Below are 24,756 nucleotides of genomic sequence, written 5' to 3' on the forward strand. Positions count from 1 at the left end.
CCCAGCACAACCACTTCATGCAGGCGATGCAAACCAAGGTCCTCAAGTCCAGCCACAGTTTTTTAGTGCACAACCTCAATCTAGTCTAGTCCATTTTGAGTCTTTTGACCAATAGCAAAGCAAGGCCTCCTTCAGCTCTAGTTTTTCTGTCTTTTTTTCTTCATACGGCTCATCGCAAAGTGTTCTATGGGTGTGCTTTCTACGAGCAGGCTGAAACGTCAAAGCAATATACATCTTTTAATGCACAGAGCGGCCCTCAGGGGTTTAATTGACTACCGTGTAAAGTGAGTGTGAGGCCGGCGAAAGAGCAACATGAAGACGAATATGTTTCATTAACAAGACAAAACAGAGCCCAATTGCTCCCATCGAATTGGCAGGGAGTGATTCCCCCCAAAAGTTAAAACACATTTGTCCAAGGAGCAAGGGAACTTTCTGTGGCATCCATTCAAAATGGAAAAGGGTTTAGGCTTCCAAGTGTGTGAGAGTGAGTATGTCAGTGTGAGGGCGTGTCAGTGTGAGGGCATGTCAATGTCAGCCAGTGTGTGTAACAGAGAGCATATGCCACTTAGTAAAGCATTGTCTCAATGTATACGCTTATGCTGCTTGTTAGTTCAGACCTGTTCAGACTACGAGGACGGTCTCCACGCCGTGCTCCCGTGCTCCCTGTTCAGTGTCTGTCTACACTAAGTAGTACAGTAGGATCCCTCCTGTTCTCTGTGCGTCAGCTGCTCCTCGTCCTCGATGCGAGTGATAGCCCGACTCGCCGAGCCAAACGCACGGCGTTGTTCTACGACTGCCTGGTCGACTTCAAATATTCATCAAACAGAAAGAAGAGAGAGCCTCTTCTATCCCGCGGTAGTAATTTACCAATTATTTGGAGTACCTGCTGACAGGTACGTGTCACAGTCGGCTACATTCCCCCCCGTGCCACTCCTACCCGACGCCCTGCCTTTCCCCTGCTGCGGAGAGAGCCGCGGCGCTTCAGGCACACGGCGAGACCAGACGAAGAGAAGGAGGAGGAGGAGAGTTTGACTGCAGCTCCGATGCTTTGATTTGGGAAACGGTTAAGAGGGACGGAAGGTCGAAACTTGACGTGCTCCAAATGCCCCAGTCCCTCTCGGGGCGGTTCGACTACTTTCTAAAGGAGTCCGGGAAGACAAGGCCTCTCTTTCCGAAACTCAACCAGCGGAAAAAAACGAACAGACACGACGAATGCAAAACACACAATAAATGGCTCATTAAAGAGAGTAGACGACTACACAAACAAAGCAGCCTTCACTGGCTGTCACCGACGTTCTCTGTGATGAGGAGCACAGTGGTGGGGCAAGAAGAAACTCTCTGGAACAGTGGCAAACCACTGACAAAAACGCTGCGACGGATCTCTTTGCCTGCCTGCATTATGTCTCTATTTGTCTTGGTGACACATCTAATGTGGATGATAGGCATTGTGAGAATTACGACTCGGTAGCTCGGGCTCAGTGAAAAAGTCCATCTCTTTCCTTCAGTGGAGGACCCCAGAGCTGAAGGGGATGTAATTCAATTAGGCGTGTGTGTATGTGTGTATAAAGATGCGCTCCCTGAGCATTATGGGATTTTGGAGGAGCTGGGGGTCCACACGGAGCCATCAATCGGTGTTGGAAGTTCAGGCCACCGTGGGCCAGTCGCCCGGGCAGGCGAGCCACTGGAGAGGGACGAGAGGAGAGCGTTGCCTCTCTATCTCACACTGTGCCCTGAATAAATGAACATCTCTCCAGTGTGTGTCGCGTCGAGGAGGTACTTCAAAAAAGAACTGCCATCGCTCACTCACTGAACGAACGTAAAGACCTTCTCCTCTGCCTTTTGTTAAGAAATCTAACTGTACACAACAGGATGGTACTGAACAGGCGAGTGAGAGTGCATGGGCGTAAATCATTTGTTTTTTCAAGTTGATTCTAAATGTCAGCTAAAATTAGCAACAAGTATATCTTTAGGATCCATATCCTGTATCAAATAACACAAAGCGGACATCATTTAATTGCTGTATTCTCATTGGAGGAGAAACACTATAATATAAGCTCCCAAGTGGTGCAGCGGTCTGAGGCACTGCACATCAGGGCAAGAGGCGTCACTACAGACACCCTGGATCCAATTCAGGCTGTATCACAACCGGCCGTGATTGGGAGTCCAACAGGACGGCGCACAATTGGCCCAGCGTCGTTTGGACGGTGTAGGCCGCCATTGTAAACAAGAATTTGTTCTTAACTGACTTGCCTAGTTAAATAAAGGTTCAATCCAATTTTAGTCTAAGGCCAAACAAACCCAGACATCCTGTGTGATTAGACAGTCAGGACAATAGAGGAGTGTCACTGACTGCTTAAGTCAAGTACAGTAAACGTGCTATAGTGCTGTCTGTATGATGACACGATTCCTCCTGAACAGGTTGTGAGCGGTTGCACCAGCATTTGGGACAGTCAGTATACAGCCTTGCACGTCGCAGTCTTTCCCTCAGGTAGGGCAGGTTCATTGTAAATCTGGGGCAGAGGACTTCTCCACGCCTTCTTCGGTGTTTACTCACACTCATTGTGGCTGGAACCACTTTATGACACTAATCCCGTAGACTGTCATTGACCCGGCCCATGAACATATCTGCCACACCATCCAGTTCTCATTCACAAAGCCCTGCACCATACCTAAACCACTCTCTGCAACCCGCAGCGCATGTTGTGTGGTGTCTGCATGGTGACAAGGATCCTTAAGACACACAGTGTGTGTGTGTGTGTGTGTGTGTGTGTGTGTGTGTGTGTGTGTGTGTGTGTGCGCGTGCGCGTTTTCAGTTGAGACCCTCTCATAAATAGTTAACAGAACGGGGGAGATTGTTAATGGTTGGAAAGGCGCAGAGGACGGAATTAACCACCTTTACTCGTCTTTAATTACTGCGAAGTCCACCTCCGTACCACCGATCTATAAATGCATGGTGAATCCCACGTGGCACTGAAGTTACTCAGTCCAACGTGTCACAGAGATACACCTCAGCAAAAAAATATGAAAATCCTGGCCCAAAATGTGAACGATAACACAGAAATTGGGACAAACCGTACGTTCTTCTGTGTATTTTGGGATCCCACTAATTCATTTGGATAATACTACAAAAAAAAATGATATCTTAAAAAAAAAAAGAAATGATGAGAAAAAAAATGAATTTGAAGAGAGAGAAGTCCTAGGGGGATATGTGATGAATCCAGGTCTTAGGGGTGTTCCAGGGAGTAAAATAAGGTTGAACCTCAATAGGATCAACATTCAGGGCAAAAATGCAATAAAAGTAGAAATCCGACAGAGAAAATGATCTGCAATTAGGACAAACAGCACTAAAAGCAAGTTCAAAGATAATTGTTTTCAGAGGAGTGTGTGACTGACTCGGTTGAATCCCAGGGTAGCCAGTTTGTGTGGTGGAGAGAGAGACAGAGAGAAAGAGAGAGAGAGAGAAAGGCAGAAAGACAAAGATAGAGACTAGTGTGTGAGCGAGAGAGAAAGAGAGAGAGATGAGAGACAAGCGAATTAAAGAGAGAGATAGAAGGAGAGCAGAAGGAGAGCAAGTCCAAAGTGAGATGGGGGGTTAAGGGAAAGTCACCGAAGGTGAAAATCTTCCATTGGTATTTGAGGAAAAAGGAAACGAACAAAGACACCCTGCCGAACAAGCACCGATCCATCATAAGACCACGCCATAAAAAAAAACAAGTGTCCCCAACACACTTATCCCCTCACAGATCTTTCCACAAAGAGGCTTATTGTTGTTGCCTTTCACAACACATTGGCCTTTGATGGATTCTGCCCACTAAAGAAAAGGGCCCGAATGAAAGGCAGTGGTTTATATAGAAGGGGGGAAAAAAACATGCTTAAACAAAGATATGAATTAAATGAAAAGAAGTTGTGAGATGACCCAGGACCCAGGACTGAAGAGCTGTCCCTGAGCTGTCCCTGAGGCCCGAGGCCCGAGCACTAAGCCAAAGCCTTCACACAAAGACTATAGAATTCGTTTGTATCATTAGTGACATGAATAAATGTTAATAATAATGTCTATTCTATCATTATTTACCTGACTACGTAAAAACCACTGTAAATATCCTATGAGAAACAGTCTAGAGTTGGTAGTTCTTAGTACTTCTCTTTGGACTGCTATGGTAATGTATTTATTTATATATATATATATATATTTTACAACTCGACAAGCCAATCCCTAAACCTCACCAATTCTTACAGTGAATATCCTGTGAAAAAGCCCTACTTGCATATCAGCACCTGGTAGATCATGGCACCAAAGATCGGCCTTTTATTTCAAGCCTGCACAGTGAAGTCACTTATTGGCATGTCTCAAAACATAACATAATTGTGTTTTAGCGGAATGAGACGGGGGACTAAAAATACACACAATGGCGTAGAGATGAGCAAACACACACAAAAAGAAGAGAAAAGAAAGCGTTTGTCCTTCAGCACAGTGTTTTCTCTGTACTGTCCCACAGCCAATAACTGTGGAATAAACGGATATGTGAATTAAACCCCATTGTTTTAAAGAGCTGCTGATATATTTAGTCGCTTTCGCTTCATGCGATAGAATTTTGCCAATTTTTTGGGTATATGTGTACTTGGACTGCATATCTCACGTTGTGTGAGCAAGTGTAAGTGTGTGTGCATGTGTGAAAAAAACAACAGTTCAACCATGCGATTTTTGCAATTAGAAAAGACACAAAAAAATAATTATTCTGCAGCACACTCAGGCGACATATCCTGAATCGACGATGCACGGATCACGTGTTTAATAAAAAGGTTAATCAGTTGTTAATCAGAGGATTAATAACTTGTTATTTTCTTTACAAAACCATTAATATTATGCCATAAATATTTAATGTTGATGGGTCATTTTTTGGGGGGGAGTAGGGGCGCGGGCTAGAGTGAGCAATACACAGGCTAATGTGCATTAATCATGCTTTGGTGAAGACAAATACATTCATTCATGTTTATTAATACAACCTTGGAGAAAACAATACTCTTTACATGATGAAAAAAAACTTATTCATAAAGTATTTATCAACAATGCCACAAAAGGATAGAGATTAGGGACTGGAGACTGGAGACTGGAGACTGGAGACTGGAGACTGGAGACAACGGTCCAAAGTCAAAAAATGCTGGGGGCAAAAGTTCATTAACATTTAAGATAAATGCATAAATGGCTTAAGGAAGGGGGGGGGGGGTCGATGCTGATTCACATTGTCGGGGCTGTGTCGGGAGGGGTGGTGGGGGGTGAGAGTCTGTTTTGGGGGGAGGGGGGTTAAACAGAGATTTTCTGTCCCTTTCTTAACAAATTACCCTGCCGGTTTTGCTAATCAAAGCAAAACAAATATTGCTTTTCGTTCGCTCCATTTGCTGAATGAACATATGACGTTCCCAAAATGCTCATTCCCAGCTCAAATGTAATTAAATTGTGCCTTTAGTGAAAACATGCAGTGGTACTCCAATTAGTTCTGTTTTTGTCATCGGGAGAGAAAAAATGGAATCGGGCATGCCCAAGGCACCGTCGTGTCCCGGAATGATACAATGCCTTGGCGGTATGAAGTGGGTGTGTATTTGAGATGGTGTCTGGGTACGTTAGGGTGATAGGGTTGCAGAGTGTTTATGAGTTGGATGAGTTTCGGGGGGGGTTGCCTTGTTGTTGTGAGGTGGATACAAAGTCTACGTTTTTGGTCGGACGGTGGATGTGACTATTTGAGACGGTGGGTGGAGTAGGATCTCTCCCTTTCTCTGGTTTTCTTCACATTCGTGTTCTTCTGTCTCTCTCTATACATACATATCTCTGTGAAGTATGTGGGAAGCAAACTATTGAACTGGCTAACTAAGTAATTGCTTATTTTCATTTAACTCTAAATTGTGTTGTTTTTTTATTATTGAGGGACTGCATGGATTGCCCTGCAAAATGTCATCCATCTACTTGTCGATGAATCTATAAATTCATTTAGCGATTAGTCTACCTGATATGCGTTTTACCCATGTCTGAACACCTTTATTGGCAATCAATGGAATGCAAAGAATGTCGGAAACTAAGTAACTTGCAGGCCTGAGGACATATACAAAATCGGATATTTGTCAATGGCCACGCATCAAGTCCTGTTGCTGGACTTTTAGATACAGAGAAAATGTATAATACCCACTGGCAGATCACAATGTAATACGCAATGCAGAGCCGTGTGTCCGCGTGGCTGTGAGCTTTGTGTCTCTGCGTGTCTGTCTGTGTCTGTGTGCCTATATTATCCCTAATATCTTCCCCTCATCTCTGTAAAACAGAGGAGAGAAGGAGAGAGAGAGAGAGAGAGAGAGAGAGAGAGAGAGAGAGAGAGAGAGAGAGAGCGAGAGAGAAAAGGCAAAGAGGGCAAGCAAGGGAGAGATTGAAGATGAAAAGAGAGAGGGGAGATCCATTTTGTGTTCAGTTAAACACTGATTTCATCATCTGGGTAAAACACATAACTTAAAACTGAAATCAAATATTAAAAATGACAGGCCTTATAAGTGCGGTGAGTGATCCGGGGTCACGGAGGGAGGGAGGCGCGGGCGGCTTGTCAGCCACTATCTGTCAGAGTGAATTAGAAACAATCAGGGGGGGCTGAAAGGGAAGGTGATTGTTATTAGGCAGCAGGGCTGTGAGCAGGCTCCCCAGATGTGGCCATGCATATAAAAGAACAGGAAGCCAGCAGTTTAATTCAGGAAGCGCTGGCGTACACGGCCGCACATAGCAGGAGGGGGCCTTTGTCGCTAATAAGCTCAAAGTTACTTTGATAACAGGCGGGGTTAGGCGCCGGAAAAAAAGCACTTTTCTTTTCTTTTTCTATGGGTTTTTTTTCACACACCCCCCTCACCAGTCAGTCAATATCTAGGAAATATAATGGGAGTGGAGAAATCGGGGGTGAAATGTAGATAAGTCGACCTTAACACGCGAAGGGGAAGAGACGGCTGTGCCCATATATCAATTACCCCTGCTATCATAGGAGGATGATGAAGGGTTTGAGTGTTGGGCTACAGACCCCCCCCCCCCCCCCCGCCCAGCCCCCTTCGGTCCCCTCTCCCCTGCGCCGGGTAGGGGGGAGGACGGACGTGCCTGCTTTTGACTCCAGCGCCAGACCTGCTATCTGTCAAGGGCTCCCACTGCTCCTCTGAGACAGACCATCATGCCTACAGATTGTTGTCACGGACGACGGCAGGGGGCTGGGAGGGAGGGGTAGATATGTACAATATGTTTTCAAAGGGCGCAGGGCTTGATTGGAATGATAAGGAGAGACGCTAATCTGCTAGGATACGGCCTCAAAGGCACATTGGCTCTGACACTTAAACCCTCGCGCCACAGGGAAACAGCTCCCTGGTAAACCCCTATAGACCCAGGGAGGGTAACTCTCTGCACATGTCGCACTGTCGTACTCCAGTAAGAACTCCACGTTCCCTTTCACAAAAACACTGCTAGGCTAAAATTCATCACTCAATCCTGGATATTTAACATTGGATGTGTTTTTGTGTCTTTTTTTTGGGGGGGGGGGGGGGTTCTGAGAGGCTGAGCGATTGAGGATATTTTCTACTGACAGCTTTCACATGTTCAGCATTTTCTATGAGTGTATCTCTACAAAGCTGCAGGTAACGCAGGCCCTTTGTCTCAAGCACTAGTAGCATTGTACTCCAGCAATGTGAAATCAATGAAATGTGAAAATGAAGGACGTCGTTGAGACTTATGCTTTCAAAGTGCCTCCATCTCCTTGAAACAGTGAATGGCTTTGATTCCCATTTCTCTTTGTAGTTGGAGAGATATCTCCGAAAATGATCCCAGGCTTGAGGTTGAGCGCCCCAGTAATAGGTTTAAACAGCTAAATGAAAGCTCTCTGTTTATCGTTGATCATTTGCACGGTATACGTACGCATACTTCTCCGGGTTTGTGCCTTCCAGGTTTGTGTTCGGAGTTTAAGACGAGAGGGCGGTATGTGGTGTTGAACATGTTGCTGCTAAATATTCCCCAGGGTAATAACAGTGTATACATGACGATTGGAAGCGTGAGGAAACGAAAGAAAGAGGGGGGGGGGGGTAAAGGAAGAGACAATACGAGAAACGTATGGAGAGAGAGACTCAAAGGACACATGTAGCGAGAAATAAAAAAGCCAGGTACGCAGACAGAGCGAGAGAGGACGGAGCGGAAAGAAGGGGGTGAGAGTCCGACAGTGGAAGGAAGATGGAGAGGAACAGAGATGGAGTGGAGGGAGGCGGAGTGAGGTGTCCCTGATAGTCAGATCCTTCCTTGCAGGACACGCGTCGTAGATTTCAGCGCGATTAGATTGCGAGGGATACGGAGACGTCCCGGCGGAGTATCGGTAAATCATCACTATGAGGTCTGGGATTTAGCTTTAGCCTGGGTCTAAGCTAGCTAACCTACCAGCTTTTTTGAAGAACACTACCCAATGTCCCTGCTTATTTTGTGTTTGTGTGTAGCTTTCCCAGTCAGTGTTAAGAGAGAGTGAAAGGGAGGAGGTGGGTGGGGGAGAGAGAAAAGGAATCACAAAAAAAGAAAGATATTGGGGGCTTAAGAGGCAAATCATTTCCTTTGTGCAGTGTGCTAATCATGACTCCAGCCATAACGAGCTTTAGTCTCCTCCATAGACACAGACAGTGTGCTTTAAGCCTTCACACAGATCACTACTGTAGAGAAGGAGTGACCATAAAAACAGAATGGCCTTCACTTACGGCTCTCCCCCCCCCCCCCCCCCCCCTTCTCTATTTTAGTATTTTATTTTCTGTACTATGAATAAATTGAGTCTGTCCCGGACATGAAAATGTCAAATACCTAAAATACACCTAGGCTAAATAGCGTATTAATTTTTAATGCTCGCTCATCCTATGCTGCTATTCTCATATCTAGCCTGTCTGCCAACAGCTGTTGCAGGCTCCCTCACAGGGGATTTATCATCCATCTAAAAGAGAAAAGGAGCGTTGTTCACAAGACAAGGAAGGGAGCCTTATTTTCATGGATCCGTACCTCTCGTTTAATTCAAGCCTGAAACTTCTCCCTGTGATATACGAGGAGAATTCAATTACACTAATGCCAAAACATAAATTGTTCATGATTCGTCCCATATTTCTCATGTTATAATTGCTAGCTAGCTCTTGTAAATGAAAAAGACATAGGGTGGGTAGGCAGGAAGTGGAAGTACAGTGACATTGGAGAGGTGGCACAAGGGGAGGGGAAGACTTGGAACAGACATGTTTCAGTGTGGGAACTGAATGGCATTCATGTGTGTTTTTAGGTGGCATGTGGCTGATGATTATGGTAGATTATCACAATCCAGATTGTAACGAGTTACAAGCATTAGCAGAAGCCTACGGCAACGTAGAGAGAGAGAGAGAGAGAGCGATGTGAGTGTGACAGAGCTGTGCCAGTGGGACAGGGGGACTGATCACTGATCAGTGTGTGACAGAAGGTGTGGGGTGGGGGGGGGGTGGCATACCTTAACACACTAACTGCATACTGGTCTGGAGCCTGTCTGTTTGGTTCGAGGAGACCCAGGCAGTCACTGCCACTGAGTCACTACAGCACACAGCAATGACAACCGACCTAGAGGGATGTGTCTCTGTCCTGTCCTGTCAGAGAGTGAGAGAGAGAGAGAGAGGGAAAGAGAGAGAGAGAGGGGGAAAGAGAGAGAGAGAGGCAGATGATGTCAAGTGAAATGTAACAAATTCTCTGAATGGCGGCGATGCGCAGAGGTCAAGGAAATGCAGACGGAAAAGGTTAAAGATGAAATAAAAGCCGTGCCTTGCAGCGGGCTGAAAATCTATCCCTCCAAGGCAAGGCCATCGCTGACGTGCGGCAGACAAGATGCTAAATACTGCACGGCACTCTGGGATCTTTCATTTTCATCCGATCAATAAGGGCTTATATTTATCAGGATTCCAAGCAGCTGCCACATCTGACAACCTCCACTTCATTTTCTCACTCCTCCTCCTCCTCCTCACACTGAATCGGGAGCCATCGACCATAAAAGAGACTGAGGCCTCTAGCTTTGCTATTTACACCCACAGACACAATTCCATTAAAGGTCCCCCCCTTTTCTGGTTAAAGAAACATGCGTTGTCATTATGGTTTTGGCAACAGACCACCACACTCTTCATATACTCTTTGTTCCCCTATCCCCACCCGTAATGCCACAAAGAGAAGACAGACTTCCACCGTTTACACAGTAGACCCCTTTTCTAATGTTTGAGATTCGTTTAAAATAACCACATTTGTGAAGTCCCCCCTATAATTCAAAGTATTAAAATGAGCGGAAGATTTGTTAAGGGGGCGAGTTAAAATAGCTCAATCTCTAATCATCTGTACGACAATATTTGCTGTGAGGCATTCTAAATAGATTATCGCTGGTCCATCTGTGTCATCATTGATTTATAAGGCATTAAGCTGCTTTGGAAAAAGGGAGGCCTTCCCACTACAGCAAAAAGGGTTCTTCTTTTTGAAATCAGGGGCATGGCAACAGGACAACCCCGGCACTTGTCTGCTCAAGAAACTATTTCCTTTAAGCGTTGGTGAGAGGGGAAGTAAAAATAGGACGGCTGTATCCGGTTTTGGGAAGTGTGAATCTTCTTCTTTTTTATTACAAAGAGATGTGGAGGAGGGGAGGAAGTGCACAAAAAAAACACACACACACAAACACAAACACAAAAACAAGGGACATCATTAACATATGAATACTATATGCAAATGGTTAGCAGAGAGCAGATGTTGGTGCATTTAATTGACCTATATGTGAATTGCATCCAAACCTTTTTACTCTGTTACCACGCCCAGTGTACAATATAACTGGATTCAGAGACTGGCACGGAGAACAGCAGTGTGAATGGGGACTAGACGGAGTACGATACCATTTGAACGCGAGAGACGGAGAGAAAAGGCGTTTCAAAGGAGAGCGGCGTCTTGACAGGAAGCTGTCAGAGCCGGATGAAACCCAAACACAGCGCCTGGCCGCCACCGTCCCTCTGCTGTCTCGCGCGGATGACGTCACCGTGCGACGGTGGAAATGGATCACTTAATGGCCTTTGGAGAGCAATGACGTCTGTGACATGTTACTGTATGCAGCATTAAGGCCTGGATTAGAGCACACTGTCTTGATGGATATTCATATTTAGACTTCACAATCCTCTCTAATTCTCCCTGCCATTAGCTTCTCCCTCTTTTCCCCCCTTTCTCCCTCTCATTAGCTTCTCCCTCTTTTCCCCCCTTTCTGCCGGAGAAAGGCGAGAAGTCACGCATCTTAAGCTGAAATGTTTGCATGGGTGAGCCATGAGAAACACAGATGCTATTTTCATCTAGGCTCTGCCTCCTTGTCTCCCTCCCTTTCTCCTGCTTGGGAATGTCATTAAATTGTATTAAATAGCCTTTTGTCCAGAGGGCAAGGACCACCCCGATATATGATAATACATTAATGCCCCAGTGTTGCAACCAGTGAGCTGAGACGATTTTAAGGCCGAGAGCTGGGCGGAACAAGCATGAAGCCCCATTTGTGTGTGCGTATTTGCGTGTGTGCGTGCCCGCGCACGCGCATGTGTGTCTATACGTGTGCATGTGGCTCTCTAACAACTGTGACACATACTAATAGAAACATACCTAATAAATAACAAGCTTTCAGGGTCTGGCAAGCTGACATTTTCTCTGTGAGCAGGACAATTTCATATCTGCGGTGCAGGGAACCAAATTGCATCACACGGAGATGCCAGCGGATTAGCATAAAAATTAACACTTAAATTTCAGCTTATTGCCAACCCCACTCCTGCTCCTCCTGCCACACAACAATCAATTCCTCTTATAAATCTGATTAGATTCCATGACGCTTATTATCCTAGGCATGTCCCTACACTGCCTTCCAAGGCTCCAAGACCTATTTGTTTAAATAGAATGAAAGAGCTGATAAATCTATAGGTGCGCTTCTCATGCACACACACAGGCCACCTCTCCCCCACTCTCTCCCTCCATCACCCTCTCTCTCTCTCTCTCTCTCTCTCTCTCTCTCTCTCTCTCTCTCTCTCTCTCTCTCATAGTAAGTCTGATTTACAGATCACCAGTGATGTGGAAAAATAGAGAGGGAAATCAATCTTGATGGATATGCTGTAGCACTGTAAAACTTAGCTGATGTCCAGATTGTTCTGAAACCAAGCAAAAACGAGTTCATGCATTTCTAAAAATAAAAGAAGTTAACACGTTGTACGGCCTCCAACGTTCAGAGCTTGTTTATATATGATGGTTCAGAGACCACCTTTGCTTGCTCTCCCTCCTTTGACCACCTCCCTCCGAAGACAACTCGATCCGCAAACTTTCTTGACCCTCTCCATCTCATGAAAGCTACGTTTTTTTTTCTCTCTCTTCTAAATCGCTTCTCCTTTTTGAGACTCTTTATGTAATGAATAGCGCCATAGAAGTTGAAAAGAACATTATTGTTATTATAAAATGTCAATCCAATAACAACGTTTTTGGTCTTTTTTTAAATCCTTTTGACCAGCCATAGAGTACTCCTTTTCAGTCATTCATCACGTGCACAGCTGCTTCCAGTGTTTATCTAGGGGGAAATTGGAGCAAGGAAAACCGTCTCATATTGGAAAGCTTAATACTGTTGCAATGAAATATTTGTCAATATAGCACTTTGGAAAACATTGCACAAATACGCAGTGAAAGCCGAACGCACGTCGGGCGGCTTGCTAGGCAGAGAGACTCCCTTTTGTTTAGATAAATGGCATTTCATCGCATCCAGATGTCTTTCAGCGCCGTTCAGCCACCGTTCCCTGCGCTCCAAGACAGACGCTAAATGTACACAAACAGTTATTTCTAACTGCATTCCGTGCAGAACAGTGCCACGGTCCCCAGACCACAGCTCTGTCTTAAGGTGAACTACCGCTCAGATCCAGGGCTTTAAGATTGGAGGATGAACCGTGGTTGAGAGGAGGCAGAGTTCGTGTGTTGTGTGTACGCCTGCTCTGGGCCTGTGAACAGGAGAGACGTTTTTATCCTCTCTCCCGGGTTGAGGAATCCACGTCGGTGTGACGCCGCGTCACATTGTAGGCCACGCGCCTGAGGAGATCTGGGACAGAGGTGTGCCAAGGCTGAGTCAGGCGTTACCAAATAAGACTGGTATATAATAAGGCCCCCCCGATTCGATGCCCAAACTGCTCTACGCCACAGTGGAGCAAAGAGGGGAAAAGAGGGAGAGAGAGAGAGAGAGAGAGAGGGAGGAATGTGAAACAGAGGGAGTAAAAGAGAGAGAGAGAGAGAACGTCTGATGTTATAAGTGGATAACAACAGCCCCTGCTATGCAGCAGCAGAAGTGCAGAATCATTTCAACCAGCTAAACTCCCCCCTCTAGCCACCCCTCTATTCTTATGTTAACATCGCTAAAGAGGAGTGGGCCCACCCAGCAGTAGAAACTTCAGGAAAAATAATATATTTCTCTCCAACGCCTAATGTAACTTACACCGTCCATAAGAGTAAACTCCAGCAACACCAATACATTTACTGTGCTTTTAAAGCATATTACCTTTCACAGGGTTTATGAACAATAAACGGGGTGCTTAGCTGGTCTATTTTCTCTCTGTAATGCCATGCAATGGTGGGGGAAGAGTTTGAAAGTCTTTAAATTCAGAGTAAACACTGCTGTCTTTGTTGATTGTAGTATTCCGTTTTTGTTTTTTTGTACATATTTTTTCTCCATCAGAGCTTGTTTTTTTTCTCTCCAAACAATACATCCCCTCTGGCATCTGAAGTACACACCTCACTGACATTTTATAGGTGAAACCCTGTTGAACGGAGAGACATACCTCATACCGTACTTTCTACCGGAGTTTTCTTTTTATGGCCGTGCGTAATTAAGGCAGCATGTCCTATCGCTCAGCCATCTATACGCAGAGGCCTTTATTTATTAAACAACTTCATAGTGAAATGTTTGCGTTCTCAGCATTCGGCGGGGCCCACCCACAGATTATTATTTCATACCTCTCCAGGACTTTTTGAAGAGTTTATGCTTAGAGAGGTTATTGTTTTTGATTATGGCAGTCTCTTAAGACTCCACGCGACCGGGCTAAAAAACATGTTTACAGAATCCGTGTGTGAACCTGAAGGCCGTACCCAGGCCAAATGTACATTCGCCATATGATTTACGGACATCAGATTAAACTATTTATGTCCATTCACGGCTGTGTAAAATTCACTGCTTGGGGCTTTTTAGGAGTGCACACGCATGTTTGCATTTATCACTGTGTTTAATGGAATTTGATGGAAAGATTGAGTGTTTACACTTCATCAGAGTGATACAAAAAAATTATAGTAGAGTCAGCAAATGCTTATTATCGGCTTATTGGAGTAGTAATATCTAATATCACCCATTTAAAAAGTTGTTCCCAGTATTGCAAACACACACACACACAGGCACATGCACGCACACACACACACTGCAAACTTGCATATTCACAAACCAAAAACACACATCAAGGTTGTCTGGGGGCCTACAAGGCTGTGTGGGTCACTGTGTGTCTGGCTGTAGAGTCTGGGGGGGGGGGGGGGGGGATTGGCAGTTTCTGTGTAGTTTCAGGATCAGGCTGAAAGTATAAGTGAGTTATGTTTGCGGAGAGACAACACTAGACAGGATCAGGCTGAAAGTAAAAGTGAGTTATGTTTTCCGGAGAGACAACACTAGACAGGCCAAGGCTGGAAGTGTTCGTGGAGACACAACACGAGACAGGATCAGACTGAAAGTAAAAGTGAGTTGTGTTCATGGAGACACAACACGAGACAGGATCAGGCTGAAAGTAAAAGTGAGTTGTGTTCGTGGAGACACAACACGAGACAGGATCAGGCTGAAAGTAAAAGTGAGTTGTGTTCGTGGAGACACAACACGAGACAGGATCAGGCTGAAAGTAAAAGTGAGTTGTGTTTGTGGAGACACACCACTAGACAGGATCAGGCTGAAAGTAAAAGTGAGTTGTGTTCGTGGAGACACAACACGAGACAGGATCAGGCTGAAAGTAAAAGTGAGTTGTGTTCGTGGAGACACAACACGAGACAGGATCAGGCTGAAAGTAAAAGTGAGTTGTGTTTGTGGAGACACAACACTAGACAGGATCAGGCTGAAAGTAAAAGTGAGTTGTGTTCGTGGAGACACAACACGAGACAGGATCAGACTGAAAGTAAAAGTGAGTTGTGTTCGTGGAGACACAACACGAGACAGGATCAGACGTCGGAGCAGATGTATTTTAATGGTGTCTTCTGATGAGTGATGCTCAGTATACCACCATGCACAATTTAAGTGTGGCACATCGCAGTGAGTCGGGTGGTGGTAGAACACAGGGCACCTCCAAGAAGCTTCCAGTCAAAGAGGCTTGCTTTTAACACGTACACATGCACCCCCTATCACACCTTTGATGCTCCATATGACTCTGCTCCCCCCTTTTAGAAATACACAGCAAAGGATGCCGACAATCAGGGATGGGAATAGGGTGGACTGGTCACACTCAAGCAGTCACACGTACTGTACTCTATGCCTTGTTAAAAACCGCCATGCAGACACTAACTTTATAAAACAACATTCTAAAGGTTCTGTTTCCTGTGCATCCTTATTTATCCTGGGTAAAAGTGTATAAAAAAACATCAGCTTTCCCCTGAAAGAAAAGCAAACACAATCCCATAAATGAATGTTGGTAAAAGGCCTTTGGGCGTAAGCATGCTTTTTCATGCTCTGTTCCTGATGGAAATCTCTCCACCGCCGTAACCCATAGCCGTCCCATAGGAGTTGGCCTGGGACAAGCCCTGTCCTCTATGAGAACCACATAGAGGACCTATGAATCGCTGGCCATCTAAGGGCTCGGGGCTGTGCTGCGGCGTGCAGACGGGACTTCTGAACCTTTTGGTTAGACGTCTTTTGATGAAGAAAATGAAGTGATTTGACTTTTAAGACCTGCTCTGCTATTCCATCCCCCCGGCCTCGCTCGTCGCTTCAGTACTGTTCTGAGTTCAGGTGTTCTTTTTCACTCCCTCTGTCTGCTGCTACTTGAGCATATTTACTAAGACACAGCTATATGACTAGCCTGTTAATGACTGGGTAAGAAAGCTACTAGGAGCTCATTCTCTTGCTACTATCCTAATAGTGTATACTGTATATCAGACGTTGACTAGCTACATTTGAGGTGTAAAAAAATAAATAAAATACTTCTCAGTGCTGACTCCATCTGAATAATAGCTTGACTTGTGCTTAAGGGTAGAACTAGACGGGTGGATTGGGCCTGCATGACACACGGGCACAGACACACCAGTCACCTATAAACTTGCCAGAGAGGGAGACCCCCAAGTCTCTCCAGTCACATTAGGAAACCGCGCAACGTGTTTGCACTTGTGCTACAGAGTTCTAGCGTAACGGTGTGTGTGTGTGTGTGTGTGTGTGTGTGTGTCTTGCAAACAATCTGTATAACCTGCACAGACCCTGGCCCTGCCTGGAGCAGGGCAAAGCCCCATGTGAGAGGCTTGTTCTGCAGCACACAGGCTGTCTCTCTCTCTTTGTCACTTTCCTCACAAGTCCTCAGACCATCATCCCCACACCTAGTTTCATACACTGGCAAATCCACACACACACACTGGCGCACGCACGCGCGCACACACACGCACACACAGCCTTTTACCACAACACTATGCTAATGTGGTCTACCTCGGCAACAGATCGAAGCCATACTACCAGATCTTGGTTTTAGTGTCCACTGTAGCCTTGTACATCCCTCTCTCCCCACTGCATGGGTTGTAGAAGCCTCACAGCCTAGGGAGTCAGGGCAGACATTTCTTTACCTCAGCCTCACAGCCTAGGGAGTCAGGGCAGACATTTATTTTCCTCAGCCTCACAGCCTAGGGAGTCAGGGCAGACATTTCTTTACCTCATCCTCACAGCCTAGGGAGTCAGGGCAGACATTTCTTTACCTCAGCCTCACAGCCTAGAGAGTCAGAGCAGACATTTCTTTACCTCAGCCTCACAGCCTAGGGAGTCAGAGCAGACATTTCTTTACCTCAGCCTCACAACCTAGGGAGTCAGGGCAGACATTTCTTTACCTCAGCCTCACAACCTAGGGAGTCAGGGCAGACATTTCTTTACCTCATCCTCACAGCCTAGGGAGTCAGGGCAGACATTTCTTTACCTCATCCTCACAGCCTAGGGAGTCAGGGCAGACATTTCTTTACCTCATCCTCACAGCCTAGGGAGTCAGGGCAGACATTTCTTTACCTCAGCCTCACAGCCTAGGGAGTCAGAGCAGACATTTCTTTACCTCAGCCTCACAGACTAGGGAGTCAGAGCAGACATTTCTTTACCTCAGCCTCACAACCTAGGGAGTCAGGGCAGACATTTCTTTACCTCAGCCTCGCAGCCTAGGGAGTCAGGGCAGACATTTCTTTACCTCAGACAAAGGTAAACAGATTGAACAGGCCACCTGGCCGCCGCCAAGTAAGCTTGAGACGAGCGCCCTGAAACTGGAACCACTCTGCAGGGTCATGTCCCCAGCACAAATGGACCAAACGTCCATTCATCTTTAAGTACAGGACACAGAGGGAAAACAGTTTTGGTTGAAAATATCATCTTGGGGCAAGTCCCAACACCACATAAAATAATGTCATGGTTAAATACAGGCAGCTTCATATTACAGATCATTCTGATGTTAAATGTTTATTGGTGATAGGGAACACTGGTTGCTGACCATTGAAGACCTGGGACGGCATGGTTTATGGTCCACACACACACACACACACACAGTGCACGCCACCTAGAGCACTATCGATCGCACGTGGCTCCGACACACTCTCATCGGTGTCATTCAAACCCTTTCAATTTTTAATCACCAACACTAGATCCAGTCCCTCCATTGGGCCACACATGCACGCACGCACACACACACACGCACGCACGCACGTGCACACACACACGCATACAGACACAAACACACATGCATACAAACACACACACACACATATGCATGCACATACACAGACACACACGCATGCATACAAACACACATGCACACAAGTACACTTACTGTAAGCAAGGGTAGACTGCACGACCAACCAGAAAGAACACACCAGGCCCACAGACAGGCTCATACAATAGAGCTCATCGCATGGCTTTTATAAAGCCCACCAACTTTCCCCCTTCAGCTTGACCTTGCTCAGTGGTATTCATTACATCATTAAGTTACCTCTTCATTAACTTTTCATTATTTATGGAGGCTTTGGGGAGGGGAGTCTTTATCAAATAGTATCTTTTGTTGAGCTCACTATGTGGAGGACAGCTCCCCCTGAGAACCAGCCCGGGATCTTTCTCTCACTGCCAACAGGAGTATCAGCCATGAGCCCTGTCATCTCATACCTCAGAAATACTGCTCTGTTCAGACTGTGGGGGGGGGCAGCTACTATGGCTTCCAAACAGAGGGCGTGTCCTCTACAAAATAGTCACAGGGATTCGAGCATAGCTTTATAGCCAGAGCGTATGGTCATCAGTTATCCCCCCCCCCCCCACCCCCACCCCCCACTCCTATATTTTCCCCCCTTCGTTTATTTCATATATTTCTATTACAATGTCAAACTGCTGCACTATAACCTCTGCCTCATCCAAACATCTCTGGACAGAACACATAAACATATTTGTGTTTTTCTAGCCTTACATGAGCGCCATTCTGTTCCCAAGCGTTCGTGGCGATCTGTCATTAGCGATACATCGGGCCGAAAACACAGCCACAGATTGCGTTTAAAAAAATGTAAAAAAAAGTTCTGGCCACCGACCATTTAGCATCATCAGCCAATTAAAAATGGCAAATCACAATACGCAGATTTTTTTTTCTCTTCTTTCCTCCCCTCCTAACAGCAGACCCTGGCAAGGCTCCACGGCTTCTCTTGAATAATGTGGTGATAGCCCTTTGTGCTTGGAGCTGCCCAGCCATTTGTTATTTCACACAATGAGCTGTGAGAGAGAGAGAGAGGGACGATTAGGGGTCTGGATGATACAGTGACCTGAACACCCCCTGTACAAAAAGAGCCCGTCCCAAATAGACTACAGTAATGCAGCTCTATACTGTAGTCAGGCTAGAGAGCTGCCTCTCAATCTCCAGACCATCTAAAGATCATTTGTCAATTACAGGAGGCTAATGCATCGGGAGGCGAGAATCCCACTGAAATAAAGGGAGGGGGAAAAGGCGAGAGGGGGGGGGGGGGGGATCTCTTGAGAAATGCTCACGCGCTAATAATATAACTTAAACATGCTGAGAGAGAGCATTATGCGCAAATGGAAATCAAAAAAGAAAAACACAGTGTAATTTAAACTGGGGCAGGGCTGGAATGGGTTTATCTTACAAATGGTCATCTCTCTCTCTCTCTATCTGCTCCTTTTGAGTAAGAAGACCACAGCAATAGTATCATGGACATAGATTTCACTGTGAGATGGGTCCCTGCCCAGTCAAAAGGAGATCTATGTTTTGCGTTGAAAGGGTTAAAAAGTAGACACTGAAGCCTCGATAATGGTGGTAGAGATCCTTTCTAGGAGGGGGGGGGGGACTATGGCAGCCAGGATATCCAACACACAGGTACAGTCGTTGAGGTAAATCACATCGCCACATTAGCACGCCCCCCCCCCTGGCCTTTAAAGACATGGCCCTAGTCTGCTACATCACAAGGTACTCGGCAGGTGAAGAAACCACATCTACCGCCCTGAAAAGTGAACACCGTGAAATGGACAGAGACATATCCAAAATAGCTACCAGAACACACTGCTCTCGCTATGAGATAGACGTGTCGCGGTAAATAGCTACCAGAACACACTGCTCTCGCTATGAGATAGACGTGTCGCGGTAAATAGCTACCAGAACACACTGCTCTCGCTATGAGATAGACGTGTCGCGGTAAATAGCTACCAGAACACACTGCTCTCGCTATGAGATAGATGTGTCGCGGTAAATAGCTACCAGAACACACTGCTCTCGCTATGAGATAGACGTGTCGCGGTAAATAGCTACCAGAACACACTGCTCTCGCTATGAGATAGACGTGTCGCGGTAAATAGCTACCAGAACACACTGCTCTCTCAATGAGATAGACGTGTCGCGGTAAATAGCTACCAGAACACACTGCTCTCGCTATGAGATAGACGTGTCGCGGTAAATAGCTACCAGAACACACTGCTCTCGCTATGAGATAGACGTGTCGTGGTAAATAGCTACCAGAACACACTGCTCTCGCAATGAGATAGACGTGTCGCGGTAAATAGCTACCAGAACACACTGCTCTCGCTATGAGATAGATGTGTCGCGGTAAATAGCGTTCAAGGTCGACCGAGCACGACTCTGAAAATAACGAAGGGGGGGAAAAAATAATGTAGACTGTGTATTCCTCTTCAGCGGAGCCGGAGTTATGGAATAATGTAGACTGTGTATTCCTCTTCAGCGGAGCCAGAGTTATGGAATAATGTAGACTGTGTATTCCTCTTCAGCGGAGCCAGAGTTATGGAATAATGTAGACTGTGTATTCCTCTTCAGCGGAGCCAGAGTTATGGAATAATGTAGACTGTGTATTCCTCTTCAGCGGAGCCAGAGTTATGGAATAATGTAGACTGTGTATTCCTCTTCAGCGGAGCCAGAGTTATGGAATAATGTAGACTGTGTATTCCTCTTCAGCGGAGCCAGAGTTATGGAATAATGTAGACTGTGTATTCCTCTTCAGCGGAGCCAGAGTTATGGAATAATGTAGACTGTGTATTCCTCTTCAGCGGAGCCAGAGTTATGGAATAATGTAGACTGTGTATTCCTCTTCAGCGGAGCCAGAGTTATGGAATAATGTAGACTGTGTATTCCTCTTCAGCGGAGCCAGAGTTATGGAATAATGTAGACTGTGTATTCCTCTTCAGCGGAGCCAGAGTTATGGAATAATGTAGACTGTGTATTCCTCTTCAGCGGAGCCAGAGTTATGGAATAATGTAGACTGTGTATTCCTCTTCAGCGGAGCCGGAGTTATGGAATAATGTGCAACGTTTCAAGGCTTAGCAGAAACCTCAGAGAGACAATGGATGAACGCAAACAAACAAACACACACACACACACACCAAGGCCCAGTCAGTCTGACTGTTATCTCGTAAGACTTGTGTTTCCGAGCAGCTGCATTGCTGAAAAGAGGTGTGCTGATATATTCGAATCACTTTTTTTTCTTAGCCTGGCTGATTATCGCATCAAATGGGCTGTGGCGTGATTGGTTGTTTTAACCGAGAATTGCTCAGTAGAACAGAATGTTACTGTCCTCCTTTAAGATCTCTGTGTCCCCTTCCCCACTAGCGGAATAATCACCAGAGGGGAAAAGGAAATCTAGAATAACTTTGTTTCACTTTGTTCAGTTGTTGCTTATTTGGTCCTTCGTTTCCTGGTTTGAGAAAGGCTGTGTAAAGGTGGACATATCTGAAATGTCTCCTGATTGTAAGTGTCAATGTGAGGACGGAAAGAGTCTGGCTAGCCCAGGTATGGCCCCAGCTAGTGTTAGAAGTCTCCTTAACTTAAATGACATCATTGTGTGAGAGAGATCCTATCACTCTCAGCCCCTTTCCAGCTGTCCCGCTTAATTTCCATCCCTCTCCCCTTCCACCTCCTCTTTAAGAGACGCTGCACACGCTCCACTCCAAGGATTACAAAACGCACACTCCTTCTCTCTCAATCCCTCCCACGTCTTCCCGATTCTCCGTCATCCCAAGACATAAAGCCATCGGAATATTGGGAAAGTTGTGCCGAGTTCAGATTGGATCTGTGTAGCGATGACAGAACACATCATCCGACAGCCCCGCTAAGCTCCCTCTGAAATAGTTGTGTCTGCCGCACGGCATTACTGTCACGCTCCTCCGAGACGGAGACGCACTACTCTGCTTCTCCCCTGTTAGGCTGCACCTGCAGGGAATACACTGAGACACCTGAGGCAGGCCCCGCCGAAGAGCTGAGTCCTACACTACAGCCTCCTCGGGTCACAGCGAGGCAACAGCAACCAGAGCGAGAGAGACAGAGAGAGAGAGAGAGAGAGAGACCGAGAGAGACTGAGAGAGAGAGAGAGACCAAGAGAGAGAGAGAGACCGAGAGAGAGAGTGAAAGAGAGGGAGAGAGGGAGAGAGAGAGAGAGAGAGAGACAGAGAAGAGATTGAGACAGAGAAGAGAGAGAGAGCGAGAGAGAGAGAGCAAAAGAGCCTTCTCAAGAGCGGGAAATTCCTCCTCATCTCATAGGCAATTGGATTAGTTAATGATAACACATCACCTCAACACTCCAGCTCCGTTCTTCATTACTGCATATCCTCCAGCTAGAGCTCATGCATCATGCATGTGGTGACTTAAGTTGCGGGTTACATATAAGTCTATGTTAGCAGACTGTCTACGTCGGCAAAATGTGCATGTACCTGTTCTGTACACTACCGGGTGTGGGATAAATCAATATGGTATTGAGTTGAACTTAACTTAGCCATGTCCTAGGACCTCACACATGCCTTACACAATCCCCTGTAATCAAAGACTGCAGCCTTAACTGTCAGAGAGGGATCCCTGCCAGAGAGAGGGGGGTAGGGGTGGATGGGGGGAGGGGTAGACCCCCAGACCCTAGAGATGGAGTGTCACATGAGCTCCATCGCAGAGTGCCTTTATTAGCCGAGGCGTGGGTCTTACCCTCACTGTCATCTTCAAATGTGGCGAACACCTGCTCACAGGCGCGCAACACAATCACACAGAGCCTGCAAAGAATTAATTTAGAGTTGGGGTAATTGCAACAAAAATATGAAATCTGGACGCGTCACATCCATTTCTCAGGCCCCAACTGAAAGTAATTTGAAACAGCTTCCATCGATGGACTTTTCATCTTTTGTTTTTCTCTCTGAAAGCTGTTCAGTTTCTTTAATACCACACAGATATCCAGACGGTTATTTGCTTAAAGAGGGACAACTGACAGAAATTCTTCATGCTTCTATCCCCCCCCCCTCGTACCGCTCTCGCTTCAGATTCCACGTCTAAGATATATGATGGTTCCGGTGCCAGCATCTATAATATAAATTAGCAATGCAATAAGATTTGCAACGCTGCCACAATCAGCCCTGAATCCATAAGCAAACCAGCCGCCTTCTCTCACCCACCCGTGCCAGTGTTGCTTTTTACTCACATAATGATCCCTCTATCCGTCTAGCTCTGAGACTCAGGCACTGCTAATAATGCATGCCACTTTTTATATGCCATTGTGCCTGTTGATGTTCCTCATCACTGAACCCTGCATGACTGGCGTCACAATTACATGTTTGTGTGTGTGTGTGTGTGTGTGTATGTGTGCGCGTGCGTGTGCGTGTGTGCGTGTGTGTTCGTGTGTGTGTGTGTGAATGCAAATGGGCTGCATACTTTCTGTGTATGTCCACGTATGTGTGTGGTGGTGCGTTCTGATCGACATCAGTTTGAATGGTTAGGAGGGAACAGATGTCAGCGCATGTCGACTGCCAGGAAGACTGAACAAAGCCAATCACATTCATCCCTTTCCCGTCCAAATGCAGTAAAAGAGGGGGACCTGCAAAACAACCCATGGCATTAACTGTGAGCTTGCCATCCCCTTTCCATCCCCTTCCATCCCCATTCCATCCCGCACCGTGTATAAACCAGCACATGCTGCCCGCCTGCCTGGCACACAGAAGGACACGTCCATCTCATTCAGGATAAATCGCTTAAATGATTAGAGACAGTGGAGGAGTGTAGAGGCAAGACACAAAATGGCGTCGGGAATATTATCTACCCCGTGAGGACAGCGTGATCATTCATGAGATGGTATCTCAAGCCACCCAGCGATGGAATCTATACCCAAGCGGCTCTTTTTTCACGTATAAAAGTGATCACCTCGAATGCAAACTATGTTCTGACATAACGGCCAGCTTCTGTGCGTGTTGTTTTGATTTAAACTGCCACGTTAAGTAATGTTCCCGTGTTGAACAAAATCTGTTAACGAGAATCACTATCAACATGCATAACAGGCATACGGACGCACGGGGTGCTTTTTCATACGCTCAGATAGGAGTGTAAGCCTCATTCAGGTGACGAACAGGCATCTGCATTATTCTGGGAGATATTTTAGTCATGCAGAAAATCTAATTCCCCAGATGATAATGAAAGAGGAAACGGAGGAGGACAACAGAAGCGTACCTACACCACATGGTTTGACCTCTGACCCACACGGCACTTACTCAGACCCAGCGGGGGAAAGACACTTATTGGGGCGTCTTGAGATACCGCGTCGTCGGCTGATAATCCAATGTCCTTGGTAATCGGTTTCAGGAAAAGAACACTGATTCTGTCCTTGATAAGGAAGGAAACGAACACGTCAGACCATTAACAGACGTTCTGTGACGGACGTCTGGTGGAACGCGGATAATAATCGCTGTTCCCCCACAGCTGGAGTGGAGTTCGTTCTACTCGGTTTGACTAAGGCCCTTGACACGGTGGCTCACCGGGGCTTTTTCTTGAGTCTTCCCGAAATGTTTCCCCTTGGTCAGGTTCCTGAATGCTTATCACGATATTGATTGACACCCCTCTTCTGCATCAAAGGAGACGCGCCTCTACAAAAACAAGCACTGTGCTTCATTTCGGATCAACAGCCAGCGCATTGTAAAAGAATTGGCACTCACCGTGTTATAACCCTTACCGTACATTGGTTCGGTTTAC

The 24,756-nt window shown here is 46.1% G+C and overlaps 1 protein-coding gene across 8 annotated transcripts in view; it reads right to left on the bottom strand.

The window, feature by feature from the left end:
- znf536 (zinc finger protein 536) overlaps window positions 1–24,756 on the bottom strand; it is a 179,810-nt gene that overhangs the window by 106,829 nt on the left and 48,225 nt on the right. For 5 of the 8 annotated variants that reach the window (XM_031809490.1, XM_031809486.1, XM_031809503.1 and 2 more), the window contains exon 4: window positions 9,504–9,636. The exons of 1 other annotated variant lie outside the window; for it this stretch is intronic. The gene's annotated coding sequence lies outside the window, so the exon portion shown is untranslated. The remainder of the gene's footprint in view (window positions 1–9,503; window positions 9,637–24,756) is intronic. 2 more of the 8 variants (XM_031809492.1, XM_031809516.1) reach the window with 1 other exon arrangement.

The sequence above is a fragment of the Oncorhynchus kisutch genome, linkage group LG3 (genome assembly GCF_002021735.2).
Source record: "Oncorhynchus kisutch isolate 150728-3 linkage group LG3, Okis_V2, whole genome shotgun sequence".
NCBI classification, from domain to species: domain Eukaryota; kingdom Metazoa; phylum Chordata; class Actinopteri; order Salmoniformes; family Salmonidae; genus Oncorhynchus; species Oncorhynchus kisutch.